The sequence below is a fragment of the Mustela nivalis genome (assembly GCF_964662115.1).
Source record: "Mustela nivalis genome assembly, chromosome: 17".
Lineage (NCBI taxonomy): Eukaryota > Metazoa > Chordata > Mammalia > Carnivora > Mustelidae > Mustela > Mustela nivalis.
Window position 1 is genome coordinate 61777092 of NC_139036.1, and position 22822 is coordinate 61799913.

At 44.3% G+C, this 22822-nt stretch overlaps 1 protein-coding gene and 1 long non-coding RNA gene across 4 annotated transcripts in view; one reads left to right on the forward strand and one right to left on the reverse strand.

Annotated features, from left to right (window-relative positions):
- FOXK2 (forkhead box K2) overlaps positions 1–22822 on the forward strand; it is a 70541-nt gene that overhangs the window by 4699 nt on the left and 43020 nt on the right. The window lies entirely within an intron of this gene.
- LOC309850987 lies at positions 1727–3611 on the reverse strand. Its single transcript, XR_014304567.1, has 2 exons — positions 2924–3611; positions 1727–2702 (listed from the first exon to the last, which is right to left on the reverse strand). It is a non-coding gene; the product is annotated as an uncharacterized lncRNA (long non-coding RNA).

Here is a 22822-nt window from a genome sequence, read left to right on the forward strand (position 1 = left end):
AAACTGTTGGAATTTTTGTTCTCTCGTGTGTAACGTGGGCTAACAACTGTGTGACTTGTGCGACACAGCACTGTGCCTGTGTCCCTGGTACATCAGGGGCGACGCGTGTTTTGTCCATGAGTGTGCCCTGGTGTGAAGGGGCCTGTGAGGACTTAATGTGTCACAAAATGTGACCCGAGGGCATCAGTCTTGAGGGCCAGCACTCTTCAGCTTGCTCATAGCTCTGTACACATGCACTCATGCCGGCAGTAAATTGATCTAGGGCCTCTTGGAGTAGTGAGTGAAGTTTGAAGTTCCTTCAGCTGGGAGGAGTCCTCTCCCTCCTGGCACCTAGGCATAGAGGCTGTGGGGCGTGGTTGGTGGTGGCCAGCAGGCTGGGCCGGAAGAGTCCATTGGGGGTGCCCTCCCCTTGCAGTCTCTGTTGGTTCTGTTCGACTGCACACTAACTGTAAGCATCATCGCAGCACTTTCCTGATTTGGGAGACAAGAAAAACTGCTTCTGCCTTGGTTACAAAGTCAGGCAAGGGAACTGGCTAAAAGTTGTCCCGTTTGTGGTCTGATTTGAAGGATACTTGTTCGTGAATGCCATTGGCCAAACTGTTGTTTTGGAAATTAAGAATGGCTTCTCTGTTTAGTTGAAAACTTCATAATTCACAGTGCACTGTTTTTCTTTTTAAAACTGCTTTTTTATTGAAATGTGAGGAAGCACATACATTTTTGAAATTTGGGCTATGTTTTCTTCCTGGGAGGCATTACAGACTTGAAGCCGGGCTCCTCTGCAGGTCTGTCATGTCAGCTGAGCACTTGCCAGGCTGACATTGGTGCTCAGGACCCTTGTAGTAGGTGTTGGAGCCTGTTCTCAGGACTAGTGTCTCCCCCCCGCTCCCGCCACCCCTGTGCTGTCAGGCTAAGGGAGGCAGAGATGTTCCCTCCTTTCCCTCCTCATTGTCTTGTGCCGTAACTCAGCTTGCTCAGGTTCCTCTGTGCCGGTCTTCCATGATATGGGGACCAGGTCCTATATGTGTTTGTAACCCCCTAGAAGTGGCACAGAGCCATCATCGCTTGGTATATATCCGGAACATGTGTACCCGCTGAGTGCTGATTTAGGATGTTACTGTTACTTGAACATTCTCAGGTACCGATCATCTGTCTAGTAATGGGATTCCAGTCAGACTTGACTCCCCCAATTACTGCACCTTCCATCTAGATCCACAGTTGCAGAAGCTCAGCAAAGCTTCATGTATAATTGGTGGAAATAATCCAGAAGATGAGGCTATTATAGTGACAACAGATTTTTCCATTGTGAAAATCCAACAACTCTTGTTTCGCTGAGGAGAGAGGTGTTCTGTTGGTTTTGGTTTTTTTTTAAATGAAGAAAAGACAGTTTCTAAAATAAGGAAGCTTTTTTTTTTTTTTTTTAAAGATTTTATTTATTTATTTGACAGACAGAGATCACAAGTAGGCAGAGAGGCAGGCAGAGAGAGAGAGAGAGAGAGAGAGAGAGAGAAAGAGGGAAGCAGGCTTCCTGCGGAGCAGAGAGCCCGATGCGGGGCTCGATCCCAGGACCCTGAGATCATGACCCGAGCCGAAGGCAGCAGCCCAAACCACTGAGCCACCCAGGCGCCCCTAAAATAAGGAAGCTTTTAATGAAGGCATCAACATCTTGGATAGTATTCTTATCTGTTTAACAACTCCTCTTTCCTTTTATGTTTGGGTTTTGGAGCAGTTTACAATATCTTAAATAGTGGTAATACAGTAAGTCAGCTCCCACACTTCTGGTCCCAGTTTTTGATGAGGGTTTTTTGAATTTTGAATATGCTAACGGAACAATACACAGGGCTTGTTTAAGGCACACATCACTGTTTCTGTGATCTGAGGCAGTTTGAGCGCCGCGACACGGTGCTCATTGCTGTCATCCCAGGAAGCGCCCACCTGGGGAGATTAGGAAGCGCTTTTAGAAACCTGCCTTTCCTGGGGTGCCTGGATGGCTCAGTCAGTTAAGTGTCCAGCTTTTGATTCAGTTTAGGTCATGATCTTTGGATCATGAAGATCTATCCGCAGGTCAGTCTCTGGTCATCATGGAATGTGCTTGAGATTTTCTCTCTCCCTCTGCTCCTTCCCTTCCCCAACCCCTTGCATACACACTCTCTCTCCGCAAAGAGAGAAAGAAAGAAAGAAAACCGCCTTTCCTATGTGCATCAGTTTCTAGAGTGTGTGTGTGGTGCTCTCGAGAATTCCTTAGGGATTTTAGACATTATTTGGCTTTTGCTGAAGTTTGTCATTTGGCACAGATTGCTTGTGTGTCTTATCCCGTGAAAGGTATCAGAGTACAACAGTGGTTCTTGTCAGGGCCCCCTCCCCTTCCTGGGACATTTGGCAGTATCTGGAGACATGCTAGGTTGGCACAACTGGGGAGGAGGTGCTGCTTCTGGCATCTAGTGGGCCGGGCCAGGGACATTGCTAAAAATATTATAATGCACAGAATAGTCCCTTCCCTTGCAACAGATAATGACCCAGCCTCAAATGTCAGTAGTAGGGAGGAAGACTGAAGCCCTGCCCAGCACAGTTTTAGAGTAGTTGATAACAGCCGTTGGATATCCTTCTTGGAGCTATCGTGAGTGAATCTTAATAATTTTTTACAGATCATACCCACTTAAAACCTTTAAGCTAATAGCATTTGTTTCAAATTCAGTGGCAGGCACCTTTCTTTTTTTTTTTTTTTTTTTTTTTTTAAGGTTTATTTATTTATTTGACAGAGAGAAATCACAAGTAGATGGAGAGGCAGGCAGAGAGAGAGAGGGAAGCAGGCTCCCTGCTGAGCAGAGAGCCAGATTCGGGACTCGATCCCAGGACCCTGAGATCATGACCTGAGCCGAAGGCAGCGGCTTAACCCACTGAGCCACCCAGGCGCCCCGGCAGGCACCTTTCTGAAAGGAAGCCTGAGATGGAGTGGCCTGATGCGGAATCACTCCCTTGGCAGTTTTGGAAGGACACGCACAGAGGAACACCTTCTATAAATCTTAGCTAGATTTAAGATTCGTCTTAGTATTTTAAGGAGTAGCCCAGCATTCTCCCTCTTGGAATATGTACTCTCAGGCATATCTTACTGGTGAAGTTATTCTGGAAACATTTACAGTTAATGGGGTTAAAGAGACATTGAATTAATCTATTGCATTGTTCTGGTGGCATGGTTTTGTCTGTTTGTCTGGGCTTTCCTGAAAAATGAACTGATGATGTGAGGGAGTCTGACGTTAGTGTCACTACAACCATATTTCGAAAGACTTCTGTCAGATGCCGTTTTCTTATGGTTTTTTGTCATAATAATTGGCAGTTTGGAATTCATCTTTTGACTTTCACTTGAATAGATGGGATACAAAAAACCCTAAACAAGTAAGGTGGACACTTACTGTTACATCTTTCTGGTCTTTTTCAGTAAGTATATAGTAGCATTTTGAGCGTGTAGGTGATGTTTCAACAATACTGCATTTTTTCCTGTGTCCTGTATTTTCTCTGTAAACATTTTTGCTACATAACTAATTGACTATAAGGAAATTTTGCTGTAAAAGATAAAATCGTGAAAAATAAAGGAGGGACATTTATTAAAAAGGATTCAAGGGGCGCCTGGGTGGCTAAGTGGGTTAAAGCCTCTGCCTTCGGCTCAGGTCATGGTCCCGGAGTCCTGGGATCTAGCCCCGCATCGGGCTCTCTGCTCAGCAGGGAGCCTGCTTCCTCCTCTCTCTCTCTGCCTGCCTCTCTGCCTGCTTGTGATCTCTGCCTGTCAAATGAATAAATAAATCTTTTAATGAAAAAAAAAAAGGATTCAAACATGAAAAATGAATAACAGAATTAAAGATTTTATTCCTGAGAAGACTGGTTGAGTGTTTCCCAGTTCCTGGTGTTTAGTAGGTTCTAGATCAGTCTTAGGTGCCCTCTCTGTTCTGTGGAGGGCAGCTCTCTGGGGTCTTCACTTAAGAGCCACATTTCAGAGGTTACTTGTTATCTCCTCTGCATCTTTCTCTCCACACAGGAAAGATTGAGGGTGAGGCAAGAATGAGTAACGCAGGCATTCATTAGTGAACAGTCTCATAGCTTGAACAGGGGAGAGGAGAGCCTTCTCCTCCATGTGATCAGACTGTTTGATCTCTCAGCCTTAGGGTCCTCTTTCTGTAAACAGGATATTACTGAACTGACTTCATGGGGTTGTGGTGTAGATTGTCTTTGCCTGATACAGGAGAGTTGGCTGAGTAAACATTAATATTGTTGTAAGGAAAAAAATTCAAATTTTTTGTCTCAAATATTTTGATTGGGGAGTTTGATCCACTTATGTTTAAAGTAATTACGGCAAGGAAAGACTTCTGCTATTTTACTGTTGTTCCTTATGTCTTACAGCTTTGTTGTCCCTTGTTTTCTTCCTGTCTGATTTTTTTTTTTGGCAGACAGAGATCACAAGTAGGCAGAAAGGCAGGCCGAGAGACCGAGGGAGGGGTGGGGAGCAGGCTCCCCACTAAGCAGAGAGCCTGATCCTGGGCTCGATCCCAGGACCCTGAGATCATGACCTGAGCCACAGGCAGAGGCTTTAACCCACTGAGCCACCCAGGCGCCCCCCCTAACTCTGATTTTAGTTTAGGTGATTTCTTTCTTTCTTTCTTCCTTTACTTTTGTGATTCTCTTCTCATTTTTCCTTTGTGTATATTTTAAAGATTTTCTTTGTGTTTACCATGGAGATTATATTTAACATCCTAAATTTAAAGCCATCTATTTTGAAATGATATCAACTTCAAAAACTCTCCTCCTGTGTATGTCCTTCCTCCTCCCTCTTATGTTGTCCCAGATTACATCTTTATACATTGTGTGCCAAATAACATGTTTATAATTTTTTATGGATTTGTATTTTGAATTCTGTAGGAAATCAAAAGTAGAATTATAAACCCAAATGACAATAATACTAACTATTATATTCTCTCACATTTTTACCTACACTGGAGATAATTTCTTCATATGGTTTTGAGTGACTGTAGAGTGATCTTTTTTTTCCACTCGAAGGACTCCTTTTAGCTTTTCTTGTAAGGCAGGTCTAGTGTTAATGAACTCCCTCAATTTTTGTTTATTGAGGAATATCTTTTTTTTTTTTTTAAGATTTTATTTATTTGTCAGAGAGAGAGAGAGAGCGCGAGCACATGCAGACAGAGTGGCAGGAAGAGACAGAGGGAAAGGCAGGCTTTCTGCTGAGCAAGGAGCCCGTTGTGGGACTCCATCCCAGGACGCTGGGATCATGACTTGAGCTGAAGGCAGCCGCTTAACCAACTGAGCCACCCAGGCATCCCAATATTGAGGAATATCTTAATTTCTCTCTCATTTTTGAAGGACAGACTGCCAGATATAATAATTCTCAGCTGACAGTTTTAATTTTTAAACTTATTTCCTGTTTTTAGCACTTTAAATGTTATCTCACTGTCTTCTGGCCTTCATGGCTTCTGAAGAGAGACAGCCATTAACCTTATAGAGAGTCCTTGTATGCGGCAGGTTACTTCTCTCTTGCTGCTTTCAAGATTCTCTCTTTGTCTTTTTTTTTTTTTAAGATTTTTAAAAAATTTATTTATTTGACAGACAGAGATCATAAGTAGGCAGAGGCAAGCAGAGAGAGAGAGAGGAGGAAGCAGGCTCCCTGCCGAGCAGAGAGCCCGATGCGGGGCTCGATCCCTGGATCTGGGATCATGACCTGAGCCGAAGGCAGAGACTTTAACCCACTGAGCCACCCAGGTGCCCCTCTCTTTGTCTTTTGATGGTTAATTATATTGTTACAGGTCCTTTGAGTTTATCCTACTTGGAATTTATGGAGTTTCTTGGATTTGTAGGTTTGTGTCTTTCATCAAATTTGAGCTATTTTTCGCCATTATTTTTTTCGAATATTTTCCTTTTGCCTCTTTTTCTTTTCTTCTTTTGAGACTCCCATAAGGTGTGTGTTGGTCTACTTATTGATGTCCCACGAGTTCTTTAAGGCCCTTTTCAGTCTTCTTTTTCCTTTCTGCTTCTTAGACTTGATTATTTCAGTTATCCTATCTTTAAGTTTGTGGATTTTTTGTTCTGCCTTTTCAGAGATGCTGCTGGACCCCTATGGTAAATTTTTCGTTTCATTTACAGTACTTTTCAACTTCAACAGATTGCTCTTTTGCCACATCTTATAATTTTTACTTTTTTTTTTTTTTAATATTCCTGTTTGTTCCTTTGTAATTCTCCTGACTTCCTTTAGTTCTTTGTGTTTTTATTTATTTGAGCACATAACATGGTTGTTTTTTTGAAATACTTTTTTTTTAGATTTTATTTTATGGTACTCTCGACACCCAACATGGGGTTTAATTTACAATGTAAATTTACAAAATTTACATCTAATTTACAACCCTGAGATCAGGAATCATATGCTCTACCAACTGATTCAGCCAGGTGCTGTGACATGGTTGTTTTTAAAGTCTTTGTCTAGCAAGGCTTATGTCTCACCTTCTTCAGAGATAATTTCTGTTCATTTATTTTGTTCTTTTGACCAAGTCATGCTTTCCTGTTCTTCATGGGGCTTTTGATTTTGTTGTCTTTGAAAACTGGACGTTTGACTATTATAATATAATAAACTCTGGAAATCAGGTTCTCCTTCCCAGAAGGTTTGTTGTTTTTTGTTTGTTAGAGGCTGTAGGAGTTCTCTTTGCCTAGTGACTTATCCAGACTATTACTCCAAAGACTCTTTTCCTGACAATGTAGTTCCTGAAGTCCTGTTTCTGTCTTGTGTTTGCTGTTGTTTCGGCAGAGATTTCCTGAACATGAGCAGCTCTCCTATCTCCCATGCTTTGCATATTGGCTCTGTGCCTGGGGCCTCCTTCAGTTCTTGATCAGGCTTGCACTGTGCCTAAGGATCAGCTCAAGGTGAAAAAACCAGAGTCTTCTCAGGTCTTGTATAAGCATGCATCTTGCCCTGGACATCTGTATGGTATTCTGAACTTCCTAATATGAACTGTTACTTTTGAATGTCCTAATTTCCCAGAGAAACTCTCCCCAGCTTTTGCTTTAGGAAGTGTAGTGTATGTTTAGACTGTATGTAATGTTTTACCATAGGTTCTGAGGATTTTTATTCAACGTGAAGTGTTTTCAAGCCTTTTCAGCCTTATTTCTGAGTTGAACAAAACACCAGAAGAGTGCCTATGTCTCTCCTGCAGGTAGTCTGTGTCAGGTTAGAAGAGACATGCACAATAGTGACCAAAGTCCGTTCTGTCCCCAAACCTGGAAAACAGCCCCACACTGGCAACCCTGGCTGTCACTACTTTAACACTGTGTTTACTTTAAGACCATTACTTTAAGACCTTTTATGCTTGAAGATAATTTCTGCTTCAAGACCAAGGCCTGTTGCTACCATGCTAGAGGGAGCAGTCAGGGGCAGGAGAATCTAAAATCTGCCTACCGTTCCGTGGCACCTCTTTCCTGATTCAGCACTTGGTGTTTGCAGACTTCTAACTCTCTTGCAGAGTTTTTACAAATTGGTTCTGACAGTTGCTGCATGTTTTCCAGTGTTTGTTTGTGTGTTTATGTGTGGGGTGAGGGTGAATGAGAACTTGGAGCTTCTTAGTGAGCTGTTTTGCTGATGTCACTTCTGAAGGTCAGTTCTTTTGAGTGAAAATTTTAATTCTTTTAATTCTCATTTTTGTCATTTGGCACTGAGTGTAATAGTGGCCGTACTTTTTCTTGGATTTAGTGACGTGACAACATTTGAGTAAAGTCAAATTTATTATCCCATTTTTAAAAAGTAAAATTTTCTAAATTACCTCGAGTACAAAATAACATGAAAGTCAGACTATTATTCTTAGTAAGTCTATCTTGATGGGGCAGCTGGGTGGCTCAGTCAGTGAAGCATCTGCCTTTGGCTCAGGTCATGATCTCAGGGTCTTGGGATCAACCCCCAAGGAACTTCAGGCTCCTTGCTCATCAGAGAGTCTGCTTCTCCCTTTCCCTCTGACCCACCTCCCTCCCCCCTTGTACACTCTCCCTCTCCATGTCTCAATTAAAAGAAATAAAATCTTTTATTTTTTAAGATTTTATTTATTTATTTGACAGATAGAGATCACAAGCAGACAGAGAGGCAGGCAGAGAGAGTGGGGGAGGCAGGCTTCCTGCATGCAGGGAGCCCAATGCGGGGCTTGATCCCAGGGCCCTGGGATCATGACCTGAGCTGAAGGCAGAGGCTTAAACCCACTGAGCCACCCAGGTGCCCCTAAAATAAATAAAATCTTAAAAAAATAAGTCTGTCTTTGCTATTAGTAACTTGAATCAGGAAATATGAAATTCTTCAGTAGTCTGTACTATTGATATATTGGCTCCATTTTCTTTAAAATATCCCCACCCCAAAGCCAAGACCATAATAATTATTTTTGTTAAAGAAATATTTCCAAATATCTACAGTCCTAGGAAGAACATTTTTCTTTAACATAAAGGAAGAAATAATTTGCATTTAAGTTATTATAATGTTTTAAAATGTTACCATGTATGTAGCACACCAGTGGGGAGGGTGGAATTCTTACTGTGGGTGGTGATGAGGATGGGATAGCAGGCCCTTGAAGGCACACTGGCTTTCCCAGCACCTGCTCTCAGTGGCTCTGTGAATTGATTCTTTTTTTTTTTTAAGATTTTATTTATCTGAGAGGGAGAGAGAGTGCCCACGTATGCACCCAAGTGTGAGTGGGTGGTGAGGGGGCAGCGGGTGGGGGCAGAGGGAAAGAAAGAATCCTAAGAAGACTATGAGCTAAGTGTGCAGCCTGACACAGGGCCAGATCCCATGACCCTGAGCTGAAATCACGAGGTGGCCACTTACCTGACAGAGCCACCCAGGTGCCCCTCTGTTGAATTGATTCTTGTCCCTATTGTAGGAGGAAATTCAGGCATGGAGGGTGTTAATCCAAAAGTGCATAGCTTAGAAATGATAGATTCAAACCCACATCCAGTTTCTTTTTGCCATTTTTTAAAATCACTAAGCACTATTCAAAGCCAAAAACAGCCATTAATTAGAAGATTGGAAAATCTACAAGACAAACCAAAATAGGTTTTTAAATTGTACTAATTTATCTAATCTTTTATTTTTTCTTGGCATTTAGATTATATAAACTGCATTATACTGAAGGAAATACCATGTAATCATTAAAGTGTATTTATCCACATAGAAAGAAGAAGACAAGTTGTAGAACAGCGTGTATGGAGTAATTGTGCTGGTGGAATTGTATGTTAAGTGTTTGCGTGTGGTATAGCCAATGTGTTCCTGGATTTAAAACACCATTAAGGGGCGCCTGGGTGGCTCAGTCACGTAAGCGTTTGCCTTCAGCTCAGGTCATGATCCTGGAGTCCCAGGATTGAGTCCCATGTGGCTCCCTGCTCAGCGGGGAGTCTGCTTCTCCTTCTGCCCCTTCCTCCACTCATAATCTCTCTCTCAAATAAATAAATCTTTAAAAAAAATTTTTTTTAAAGATTTTATTTATTTATTTGACAGAGAAGGCAAGAAGAAGCAGTGGGGGGTGGCAGGGAGAGGGAGAAACAGACTCCCCGCTGAGCAGGGGAGCCGGATTCTGCGCTCTATTCCAGGACCGCAGGATTACAATCTGAGCCAAAGGCCCATGCTTCACTGACGGAGCCACCCAGGTGGCCCAATAAATAAAGTCTATTGTTTTTAAAGATTTTATTTATTTACTTATGAGCAACACCGAGAGAGAGAGAGAGATTGGCAGAGGCGGGGGACAAGCAGGCTCCCCGCTAAGCAGGGAGCACGATGTGGTACTCGATCCCAGGACCGTGGGATCATGACCTGAGCCGAAGGCAGACACTTAACTGTCTGAGCCACCCAGGTGCCCTAAATATAATCTTTTAAAAAGATAAACAAAACACCACTGGGATGACAAGAATGTGTCTACAAATAGGCATGTTTCCTTTTTTTAAAAAAAATTGCTGTAATGAGTATGTATTTCCATGTAGTAAGGGAAGGTTATATCTAAAAGTTGATTGCTCTGATGGAGATTAATCTGTTCTTTTAGGCATACTAGCTACTTATATACTGCTGTAAGTAAAGCGTATTCCATTTGGGTTCTAAACCCAGTGTAATTGCTTTGCAACTGAGAAACGTCTTGTGTATGTTATATAATATTTGAAGATACTGGTGTATCATTTTCTTACTTTGTGTTATGCTTCTGATGTGGAAGATTATTTAGTCTTGGGGCACCTGGCTGGCTCAGTCGTGAGGCGTTTGCCTTTGGCTCAGGTCATGGTCCCAGGGTCCTGGAATCGAGTCTTGCATCGGGCTCCCTGCTCAGCGGGGAGCCTATTTCTCCCTCTCCCACTCCTCCTGCTTGTGTTCCCTCTCACTGTATCTCTGTCAAATAAATAAATAAAATCTTAAAAACAATATTTAGTCTTGCCTTGAAATGCTGTGTCTTTTTCCTAGAACAGGTTGTGTCTGTATATTGTGGCAGCTGTGCCCACTGATAGGTAATGTTACTGTCAACTCTCAGGAGTGAGTATTTTAAAAATTATTGCCAATTCTTGGGGCACCTGAGTGGCTCTGTCAGTTAAATGACTGCCTTTGGCTCAGGTCATGATTCTGGGGTCCTGGGATCGAGCCCCACGTCAGTCTTCCTGCTCAGAAGAGGAGTCTGCTTCTCCCCATCCCCCTGCTCATGCTCTCTCTCTCACTCACTCTCTTTCAAATAAATAAAATCTTTAAAAAATAAAAATAAAATAAAAATAATCGCCAATTCTCAAAAATTTGAGGTTTGCCCTTCTGCTCTAAAGGAGGAATGAGAAGTAATGTGGAATTAATTATTGGTGTCAATTCTACATGTCCCCCACAGGTAGCAGGTCTCTGTTTTGTTTGAGTCGCCAGACTATCCTGGTTTTGGCATTTGTGCTTTGGACAGTTCAGTCACTCTTCTCCTACCCTGTAGTAATGTCTCTTTTTTTGGATGTGTAGGCACCTGTCCGTGCTCTGGTTGAGTTGGCCCAGGAGTCTTTGGATGGCAGTTGAGGCAGCGCAGAGGCTGCAGGGCACTTGCTCTTGTTTAGAGGTAAATACTTTAAACTGTAGTACAAACATTGGTTCTTTCTGACGTCAGATCTGTTCTTCATAATGAACAAGAGCCCATGGAGAAACTGCATTTTCTGAGTGGAGTGTGTAGTGGTTGAGCTCTTTCATGCAGAGCTGTGAGGTGAGGGAGACACGGCCCTGCCTTGGCAGAAGGCAGAAATGTTGGTGTAGTCACTGGGGGAGAGGCAGGGGCAGGGAGGCCGGGGGCAGCTGGTATAAGACACAGTGTGGAAGGCTGCATATGTAGGCAGATGGGCCGGGGCCCGAGGCTGGGTAGCACTTGCATGTTTGGGAGTTTGTCCTTCGTCATCCACGGGCCTCTGCGCGTGAGCGGAAGGATGAACCCGTGACCACATAGTGGGCCTGTGCCTGAGGAGAGGGGGGCCGGAGATGGATGGCAGAGCCAGGCCTGAGTCTGGCTACGGGTGACCAGACACAGAAGCCAGCAGGGAGGCAGGTCTGCAGAACCGTGGGCACGGGACAGAGATCTTTTGGGATTGTAGAAGAGTGACCGAGTGCTTGTAACTCAGTTCCTGGCGTTCCCCACAAAGGCTGGGCATTGCTGTTGCTCCACAGACTGTGTTTCTGCAGAGGAACATGCACATTCTTGTCTCCAGATCGGGTTTCACAGCCGAGCAAATAACACCAAAACCAGGCTTTGGGGATTTCAGAATTGTACATGAGTGATTGTGAACCCATAGACTGTATCTCTCTCGTTCTAAAAATGCAGACTCACTGTGGCCCTCGTCTTCATGGTTTCCGATGGCCAGCAGAGCCATAGCCGTCACCTCTGCATTCCAGGAAGCAGGATGGGCACTTCCCAGAGTCCCAGGTACTTCTGTGCATTTTCTTGCCTCTTGCTGGGATTTATGGCCATACCCGGCTGCCTGGGAGTAGGGAGGCAGGAACCTGTAGGTGCTCTTGCAAGGAGGGAGGAGCAGGAATGGTTCTGGGCAGCTTGCAGAGGTGAAGTTGGTGTGGGAGCAAGGCATACTTCTAGGCTCCAGCTGATGGTTCCTGTTGATGCTGCTGTTGGAGCGTGAACACGGGAGGCAGAGAGCCAGGGCTGAGCTCTACGGGAGAGTACTACCCGGGGTCTCCTGGCTGGCCTCTGCAGTTTGGTTAATATTCTAATCTCATGATCTCCCCCCCTACCCTGTTTTGCTCTTCATTTTTTAACTGCGTCTCCTTCATTCTGTGTCTTTCTTGTCTTAGGCCCCTTTTGATCTGTGGAGTGATCCATGCTTCACCCAGCTTGGACATGTGGGCTGAAGTGGTCTCAGGTGCTTTGCAAGGGCTGTGACGTCTCTGTTTGTGTCAGTGGTGGTATCCTTAGTCTCTTTCTGCAGACGTGAATTCACTCCTGGCTGGAGGGAGAGGAAGTGAGGGGGGAAGGACCTAGGCTTGGGCTCCCGGGAAGTCCCTGTCACCATGTGAGAAGGGTGGAAGCACTCGGGTGGTTCTGCGTGGGTCCTGAGCTACAGTGGACAGTGCTGAGACCAGCAGCCTCATCAGGATCACGTGGGTGTGGAGTGGCACCAGGTCCTTGTCAGAGGGCAGTGTGTGCCCCTTGAAGAGGTCCTGGGAGTAAACCCACACCTCAGAGCCACCCTAACCCATAGGAAGTGGTTGGATTTCACTTGGACAAGTTGAATTGGAGGTGATAGAAAACCCTCACAGATTACTTTGGCTTTTGCCGTTTTGACATCAGCTGGAAGCACAGCATTTTGTCTGGTAAATCCAGTAAGGAGCAAGTGGGATGTGCTGTCAGACCTGTGGGGCCTGTTGTCAAAGTGTCCCTGCCCAAATTCAGGATTCTTAACTTCATGCCCCTTTCTCTCTCCCTTTGTGGTCTTCCTCCAGGAAGCATGGAAGGTACAGGATTGTGTCTGTCTCACACCCCCATGCTGGCCCTGCTTCTTGGTGGTGAAATTTAAAAATACCCATGCTTGACCTCCCTCCCCCGTCAGAGACTGGTTAATTAGGGGAGGGGGGCTGTGGGGTGTGTGTATATTTTGAAAAAACTCCAGCAGCTTCTGGCAGGCACTCAAGGTTAGAAAGCACCATTTAGGAAAAAGAATTTAAAACTTAGCAGTTGGTTGCAGAAGGTTTGTTTGTGCTGGAGTGCATCAAGCTAATCTGGTACTTGGTTGAGGGCCAACCACCAGCCTACTGATTGGGACTGTGGGCTAGAGTTTTGGGTACCCAGTTAGGAGAGTTAGGTCCAAGGAATTCAGATAGTTATTAAATTGAATTGTTATGATGCTGGTAGTATTTAAAATATTCAGGTAAAGTTTATTTTAAAATGCTAAAAAGTTTTAGGGGCATCTGGATAGCTCAGTTGTGAAGCATCTGCCTTTAGCTTGGGTTGTGATCCTTGGGTCCTGGGATCAAGCCCCAAATCAGGCTCCCTGCTTGGCGGGAAGCCTGCTTCTCCCTCTCCCACTCACCCTGCTTGTGTTCCCTCTCTCACTGTCTCTCTCTCTCTCTGTCAAATAAGTAGATATAGTCTTAGAAAGAAAAAAGTTAAAGAAAAAAGCATTAAAAAGGGGTGCCTGGGTGGCTCAGTGGGTTAAAGCCTCTGCCTTTGGCTCGGGTCATGATCCCGGGGTCCTGGGATCGAGCCCCGCATCGGGCTCTCTGCTCCGTGGAGAGCCTGCTTCCTCCTGTCTCTCTGCCTGCCTCTCTGCCTACTTGTCATCTCTGTCTATCAGATAAATAAATAAAACCTTTAAAAAAAAAAAGCATTAAAAAGCTTTAAGTTATATAAAATAATGCTTGTGATAGACTATTTGGACCTATAAAAATGGATATGAAAAATCACCTATAATCCCACCATCCAGAGTAGCCACTGTTAATATAGGATATATGCACTACTTTACAAATAGGTTTGAATTTTTTATTTTGTTTTTATTTTAATTTGTTTTTAAATGGTAGCTTTAAATTCTCTTATAGGGAGGATTTTTGTCTCTTTTTACTCAATATGATTTTTTTTCTATGATGTTAACTCTTTAAACAAAATGCACAAGAGCTCCTGTCTGTTTGAGATGCTGTGTTTACTTCACCATCCCCCACTGTCCTGCATTTAGATTATTTTTGCTATCGCAAACAGTATTGCAATTAAGTTTTTAAGTATTAGATTCTTAGAAATGTTCCTGTACTGAATACGTATTTCCATTTTAAATGTTCCTTGCTTTCTTTTTATTAAAAATGTTAGACGTGTAGTACCATTAAGTTCATTTTGCAAAAGGAAAGATCACTGAGTCTGGTGCCCTCACGCTCATCTTCATCTTCCTGGAAGCCTTTTGCTGTTCGTTCTCTGCCTGTGGACGCGTTGCATGGGGTGGGTGAGAGGCGGCGAGCGGCTTTGGACTGCTGCGTGGGGGCGCCTCTGTGACTCATGTTGGAGCATGAAATGAGCAACGTGTTCAGCACCATGTTTTATATGGAATAAAAGCCCCTTCAGATTTAGGGTGTTTCTTCCAGCCGGGCCCTCCCAAGCCAAGCTCTGCCATGGGCACCGTGAAGATGGGCTCCCAGCCCAGCAGTCAAGATGAGTCCTGGAGTCTTCATGTCTCTATTTCTTGGTTCATTCGCTGGCAGTGAGGTTTTTTTTGAAGTGGAAAACTTGATGTGGGAGTAGGAGAGAGAAATTAGGTATTGAGGCTTTTACAGCTGTGAAGCTGACTTTTGGATCAAATATCTCTATTTAAATTTGGCTTATTTGAAATTACTGGTATTTTAGATTTGCAACTATGGCTTAAATGCTGAATTTTATTTATTTAAAAAAGATTTTTTTTTTTAAATTTTTACTTAAACACTTTTTATTTTTATTTTTTATTTTTAAATAATCTCTATGCCCAGCTTGGGGCTTGAACTCAGAACCATGAGATCATGCATGCCGTACTGACGGAGCCAACCAGGTGCCCCTAAATGCTAAATTTTATTTTATTTAAAAAAATTTTCTTTTGCGGGAGTCTGGGGGAAGCGCGCTAAAGAGAGAGGGAGTGTGTGGATGTGCTAGGGAGGTGGGGGAGGAGCAGAGGGAGAGACAATCTTAACTCCATGCGGGGCTCAGTCTCACAACCTTTCATGACCTGAGCCAAAATCAAGAATTGGACTCTTAACTGACTGAGTCGCTCAGGTGCCCTAAATGCTAAATTTTAAAAGTTAGTTATGTTGAGATGAGATGCAAAAGAGTAATGTGTTAAACTTTTTTTTTTTTTTTTTGCTTATACGTGGAACTGAAGAGAAGATAAAATTCCAGTAAAATTAAATTAACGATTGTGGACCTAGTGGTGTTTGCTTCATTGTGTGCCGTTTGTCACAGTAAGAAGCGGCTTCGAGGAGAAGCAGCGCAGGCCTCATTGAGCACACCTGTAAAATGGCTCCTTTCCTGAACTCTCATTCCTACCAGCAATCTTTCTTTTAATCGTACCTTCTTTTAGTCATGGACTGCTCAAAGCTGACTACCTCACAGTGAGACATTTTAGAAGTTATTAATAATAGCAGACACAGTCTTTCCTCTTCCCTTCCCCTCTGTCTCAGAGAAGAATTTGAAAAATCAGTGGAAAGGTGAAGACTTGCATAGTAGAAGAAAGTGGTTGACAGAATCCCATTCTGGCACAAACTTCTGAAATGGTTTATACTGTACAATTGTAGAGTATCAGCGAAGTTTATCAGTTTCAGATATAAGAAGAAACCATGTTTCTTAGAGAAAATTTAGAAGGTGCAGAAGAAAAAACTATGCATGTACTTGCTAAAATGTAACGTTTTATAAGTATCTTTTTTTTTAGTATTTTATTAAAATGTATTTTTTTTAAAAAGATTTTCTTTATTTATTTGATAGAGAGACAGAGATCACAGGCAGGCAGAGAGAGGGGGGGGAAGCAGGCTCCCTGCTGAGCAGAGAGCCCGATGTAGGGCTTGATCCCAGGACCCTGAGATCACGACCTGAGCCGAAGGCAGAGACTTTAACCCACTGAGCCACCCAGGTGCCCCTATTAAAATGTATTTTAAAATAATTTCAAACTTCTACAAAGTTTAGAGAATAACAGATTTCCTATATCCCCTTTATCCATATGGACCAGTTTTTCGTATTGTGTTTTTCTGAACCATTTGAGAGTAGGTAGCATCCCTTAGGCACTTTTACTACCCTTAATAATAGTATATTTTCTAAATAAAGGATTTTTGTGTGTAACTATAGTCCAGTTAGAACATTCCGGAAAAGTGACACTGACAACAACATTCGCATCTACAAATAGGCCACACTCCGCGTCCACTATTCTCATTTGCTCCGGTACTGCCCTTCCTGGTCCTGAGTTCCCTCATGACAGGACACTGTGCTGTCACACCCCTTAATCCTCAGGGCTCCTTAGACCTCTTAGTCAGCTTTTATTTGTCTGTGATCACATTGATGGTTTTGAGGGGTACAGGAGGTTTTTTGTAGACTCTGCTTCCACTTGGATGTGTGTGAGGCTTCTCTGATCTCTTGAGGCAAGGTGGCCTGTGCGGGTCCTTCTCAGGGCCTCTGTTCCCAGGGCACGCGGTCCGCAGTGCGGTGGTGATCGGCGGGCTGGTCAGGGAGCTGCCCTTCCGCCGTGGGATGCACTTACCCCGGCAGCTGCTCAGCTCTCCCTGCCTCTGCTCACCAGGCCAGCTGCCTTCTCGTGGAGGTGTGGTTGCCATGAGATATGCTTCCCTGAGAGTTATGGGTCCAGAAGGTTCACAGCACCCTGACGAAGCCAAAGGCACAAGGTGTTGGTCCTTAACGCTCTTTTGTATGCATAGTCCACCACGATATTACTGATTTGGCAGGGCCTGGGTCACATGCCCAGGCTCTAAGGCCAGCAGTCTGAGGGACAGAGCATTTGCACCCCTTTGCTTCAGATGTGGGAGGTGGGCTCTGACACTACTTATTCTGGGGTATTGCCTCAAATAGGAGCGATATTTGGATGGTGGGTAGGCCGGGTGCCAGGTGTTTGCCATAAGGAAGCACGAGTGAAGACCTTTTGGAATCTGTTCGGGAACACTGAGGGTGGCGCGCAGCAGGGAGGGTTGAATCTTGGACCGTGACCAGCGAAACAGTATCTGCTTAGTGGTAGAATACAGAACTGAAAGCTGTTCCCTTTTGGAATGGGCTAGACCATTTGGAATGGTTTGGAGAATTGAAAGTAAGAGATTTTGGTGTGATCATTTCAGTGTGATCCATTCCTTCCTTCGTTCCCGTTGTCCTGTGTAGGTATGTGTCCCCCTGCAGCTGACTGAGCAGAAGCCTTCCTGCCCTCCCCAGCTTGTCCGTACCTGAGGAGTGTGGTTATTCCTCCGAGTCCCGTGCCTCTCCCTCGGGGTGGTGCTCTGCAGTCCCAGACCCTACCCGAGGACCCGAGCTGAGTGCCCGGCTGTGCTGTGAGGGCTGCCTCCTCTCAGCCGGCTCATCCTGCCTTTGTCTGTTTCTTCATGGCACCATGGCATGGGGGGATCCACATTTTCACAAATAATTATCAAGTTGGCACTTCGTTCTGTCTTGTATTCTCTTGGAGTTGATGTTCACTAGCAAGAGTGGCGACAGAAGGCACATAGGAGTAGGTAAGCAGTGAGTGGCTTTCCTGGCACCTGGCATCTGGGTTTGCAATGGAAAAGCATTTTATTTGTTAGCACTGTGTTGGCTGGAGTGCAGTGGCCCCTGGGATCATCTGAGGCGGTGGGTGGACGCCGGCGTGCGCGTGTGGCTGGGCAGCATTCCCGGCTTCGCTCTCAGGGCAGGTGTGCAGGCGGCCAGCTCTGTTGTAGGGAGAGGGATAGGCGTGTTCTGAAGAAGCTGTCGAAGAACGCGCTCCTGAGATGAGCAACTTTATAGAGTTAGGATTTTAAAAAGTAGTTGCAGATTCTGAATGTCTAACAATTAAAAATTTCTGTTTATTAAATTAAATCTAGGAGCACCTGGGTGGCTCAGTCGGTTAAGCATCTTCCTTTGGTTTAGGTCATGATGCCAGGGTCCTGGCATCGAGTCCTGTGACAGGCTTCCCCCCTTGGTGGGGAGTCTGCTTCTCCCTCTGCCCCAACTCGCTCTCTTTCTCTCAAATGAATAAATAAAATCTTTTTTTAAAAAAATCTGTTACAATTTAACAACTTCTGTGACAACCAGATGCAGCACTTGAAGGAAAACTGCTGGTAAATGTCTGAAAAGGGTCTTAATGACCTTAGCTTACTGTCTTAACTGCATTGTATCTTTAAAGCTCATAGTGGCTTGCCAGAGATTAGAAGGGAGAAAAATCGAAAAGGAGCCTGCAGGCAGGGGAGATGAAGGGGCCAAGTATGGCCAGAGCTGCACTGGCCAGGAGTTGGTCACCCAGTGTGCAGGTTGTACTTACTATGTTGTCTGTGTTTTTTCTCTTGTTTATCCCTTTTAAGACTGTCTTTGGCCAGTCTTAAGGTTATTTACCTTGGGAAGGAGATGTGAGGTCAGTTGAACTTCTTGAGGGGATTTATTTTTTTTTATTTTTATTTTTTTGAAGATTTTATTATTTATTTGACAGAGAGAGCACAAGTAGACGGAGAGGCAGGCAGAGAGAGAGAGGGTAGCAGGCTCCTTGCTGAGCAGAGAGCCCGATGCGGGGCTCGATCCCAGGACCCCGAGATCATTGACCCAAGCCGAAGGCAGCGGCTTAACCCACTGAGCCACCCAGGCGCCCCCTTCTTGAGGGGATTTAAAGACATAATGTTACCAGTGTGGACCCCCCAACCCCCATCATAAGTCAGAGGTCCTTTCCCCTGTGAGGGTTCAGTGTTTTCTAAATCTGTTTTCTCCTTCAACTATTCAGCTATTTGGAAATGCCAGCTAAATGAAACTGGACATGTTATTAGGATATTTTGAAAGGTCCTTTTTGTTTTGGTAATAGACTTTATTTTTAGAGCAGTTTTAAATTCATAGCAGAATTGAGCAGGAGATAACAGATTTCCTGTGAACCCCCGCTCTACACACGCAGCCTCGCCCGCTGTCGGTGTCCTCATCAGAGCAGTGTATTTGTTACAGGTCGTAATCAAGCGGAACCCGTGGCGTACGTCACGGCTCGCTCTTGCCGCTGTGCGTTCTGTGGGTTTGCACACGTGTGTAATGACGTGTGTCCACCATCGTGGTCTCCTACGGAGCAGTCTTGCCATCCGACAGTTCTCTGTGCTCTGTTCATCCTTCCCCCGCCCCAGCTCTGTCCTTGGTACCCACTGATCCTGCTGCCCCCCAGCTCTGCTGTTTCCAGAACGTCCTGGGGTTGGAATCCTGCGCTCCGCGGCCTCTTTCAGATGGCCTTCTTTCTCCGGGGAACGCACATTTATGTTTCCTATGGAGGAAATAGGAAATGGGAATAGGAAATAAGAAATGGTTTCTTTTCATGGTTTGAAAGCTCACTTCTTTTTTAGTGCTGGATAATTTGATTGTCTGAATGTTCCACAGTTTACCCATCCGTTCGCCTACTGAAGGACATTTTGGTTGCTTCCCAGTTTTGGCAGTTAGGAGTAAAGCTGCTATAAACATGCACGTGCAGTGTTTTGTACAGACATGTTTTTCAGCTCCTTTGGGTAAATACCAAAGAGCACCGTTGCTAGGTCACATGGTAAGAGTATATTTTTGTAAGAAACTAACAGACCGGGTGCCTGGGTGGCTCAGTGGGTTAAAGCTCTGCCCTCAGCCCAGGTCATGATCTCAGGGTCCTGGGATCAAGCCCCAAATTGGGCTCCCTGCTCAGCAGGGAGCCTGCTTCCTGCCTGCCTCTCTGCCTGCTTGTGATCTCTCTCTCTCTCTCTGTCAAATAAATAAATAAAATATTAAAAAAAAAAAAAAAAAAAAGAGAGAGACTGACAGACTGTCTTCCAAAGTGGTTGAACTGGTTTTGCATTCCCACCAGCAGTGATAGTTTCTATGGCTCTGCATCCTTGCCGGCGTTTGGTATCGTCAGTGTTCCAGATTTTAGTCACTCTAGTAGGTGTGCAGTGGTTTCTCATTTTTTTCCCCTTAAAATCCAGTTGATTAGGGACGCCTGGGTGGCTCAGTGGGTTAAGCGGCTGCCTTGGCTCAGGTCATGATCCCGGCGTCCTGGGATCGAGTCCCACATCGAGCCTGCTTCTCCTTCTCCCTCTGCCTCTGCCTGCCACTCTGTCTGCCTGTGCTTGCTCTCGCTTCTCTCTCTCTATGACAAATAAATAAATAAAATCTTAAAAAAAAAATCCAGTTGATTAGGGCATAACTCGCATACAATAAAATACACCAGTAGTGTACAATTCAGTGAGTTTTGACAAATGACACACCTGTACAGCCACCACTGTGATCCAAGTAGAGAACAGTTCCATTACCCAGAAAAGTTTCTTTTTGTCTCCTTACAACATCTAGCCCCAGGCAGTCACTGATGTGCTTCTGTGACTATAGATTAATTTTGCTTGTTCTAGAATTTCACAGAAGTGGATTCAGAGTACATAGTGTTTTGTGCCTGACTTCGTCCCCTCGCTGTGGTATTTTGAGATTCATCCATTTTGTTGTGCGTGTCATTTTCATTTGCCTTTCCTTGGTGACATGATGTGAAGCGTCTTTTCATATATTTGTTTGCCGTCTGTTTATTTTCATTGGAGAAGTGTCTGTTCAGATCTTTTGCTCATTTTTTTTAAAGATTTTATTTATTTATTTGACAGACAGAGATCACAAGTAGGCAGACAGGCAGAGAGAGAGAGCAAGAGAGCCCAATGTGGGGCTCGATCCCAGGACCCCAAGATCATGACCTGAGCTGAAGGCAGAGGCTTTAACCCACTGAGCCACCAAGGCGCCCCTCTTTTGCTCATTTTTAAATCGAGTTGTTTTCTTGTTGAGTTTTAAGAGTTCTTTGTATGTTTTAGGTAACAGCCTTTTATCAGCTATGTCTTTTGCAAATACTTCCTTTAGTTTGGCTTGTCTTCTTATTCTCTTGATGAAATGTCTTAAAAAAAAAAAAAAAGGAAAGAAACAATACCTATGAGTTGCTTGCTATATTCCAGACACAATTTTAAGTGCTCTTAAAGTTTTTAAAATTCGTGGTAAAAGGGGCACCTGGGTGGCTCAGTGGGTTAAGCCTCTGCCTTCAGCTCAGGTCATGATCTCTGGATCCTGGGATCAAGCCCTGCATTGGGCTCTCTGCTCAGCGGGGAACCTGCTTCCCCCTCTCTCTCTGTCTCTCTCTCTCTTTGCCTGCCTCTCTGCCTACTTGCGATCTGTCAAATAAATAAATAAAATCTTAAAAAAAATTTTTTTGGTAAAATACAGGGCATCTGAGTGGCTCAGTCAGTTAGGTGTCTGCCTTTGGCTCAAGTTATGGTTCCAGGGTTCTGGGATCGAGCCCCGCATCCTTGCTTGGCAGGGGGCCTGCTTCTCCCACTCCCTCTGCCTGCCTGCCTGCCTGCCACTTCCCCTACTTGTGCTCAGTCTCTCACTGTCTTTCTCTCTCTCTCTGTCAAATAAATAAAATCTTTAAAAAATTAATAAAAATTTGTGGTAAAATGCACATTACACAAAACTATCTTAGGGGCGCCTTGGTGGCTTAGTCAGTTAAGTATCTGACTCTTGATCTCAGCTCAAGTCTCAATCTTGGGGTTGTTCAAGCCCTATGTTGGGTTCTCTACTGGGCATGGAGCCTAATTAAAAAATAATTATCATCATAACCACTTTTCACATGTACAGTGAAAAGCACTTTCTCGTTGTTGTGTGACTGTCATCACTGTCCATCTGCAAACTACTTTCTTATAAAACTGAAACTCTGTCCCCATTAGACATTACTGCCCATTCCCCTGTTCCCAGCCCCCTCTCCCGGCCCCATCAATCTACTTTTGTCTGTATAAATTTGACTACTCCAGGGACCTCATATGGAATCATACAATATTTGTCCTTTTGTATCTGGCTTATTTCACATAGCATAATGTCCTGTGTCAGGATTTCCTGATGAAATGTCTCCTTCCTCCCTCTCTCCCTCCCTCCCTTTTTCTTTCTTTCTTTCTTTCTTCTTTCTTTTTAAAGGTTTTATTTGTCAGAGAGCACGCACAAGCAGAGAGAGCTACAGACAGAGGGAGAAGCAGGCTCCCCGCTAAGCAGGGAGCGCAACACAGGGCTCAATCCCAAGACCCTGGGATCCTGACCTGAGCCAAAGGCAGATGCTTAACCAACTGAGCCACCCAGGCATCCCAAGATGTCTTTTTTAAAGAGTACTATGTTGTGATTTGGTCATTCATGGAGGCTGCTCAAATTTTTGAGGGTCAAATGTGACTCAAAAGTAGGATTCTAGTTGCCAGTGAGGCAGTAGGTAAAAAAGAGCTTGTTGCATATAGACAAACCTTTCTTTTTATTTTTTAATTTTTAAATTTTTTATTAACATACAATGTATTATTAGCTCCAGGGGTACAGGTCTGTGAATCACCAGATTTACACTTCATAGCACATACCTTCCCCAGTGTCCATAACCCAACCACCCTCTCCCTATCCCCCCCCCCGCCCCGGCAACCCTCAGTTTGTTTGTTTGTTTGTTTGGTAAAGATTTTATTTATTTATTTGACAGAGATCACAAGTAGGCAGAGAGGCAGGCAGGGAGAGAGAGAGGAGAAAGCAGGCTCCCCGCTGAGCAGAGAGCCCGATGCGGGGCTCGATCCCAGGACCCTGAGATCATGACCTGAGCTGAAGGCAGAGGTTTTATTTAACCCACGAGCCACCCA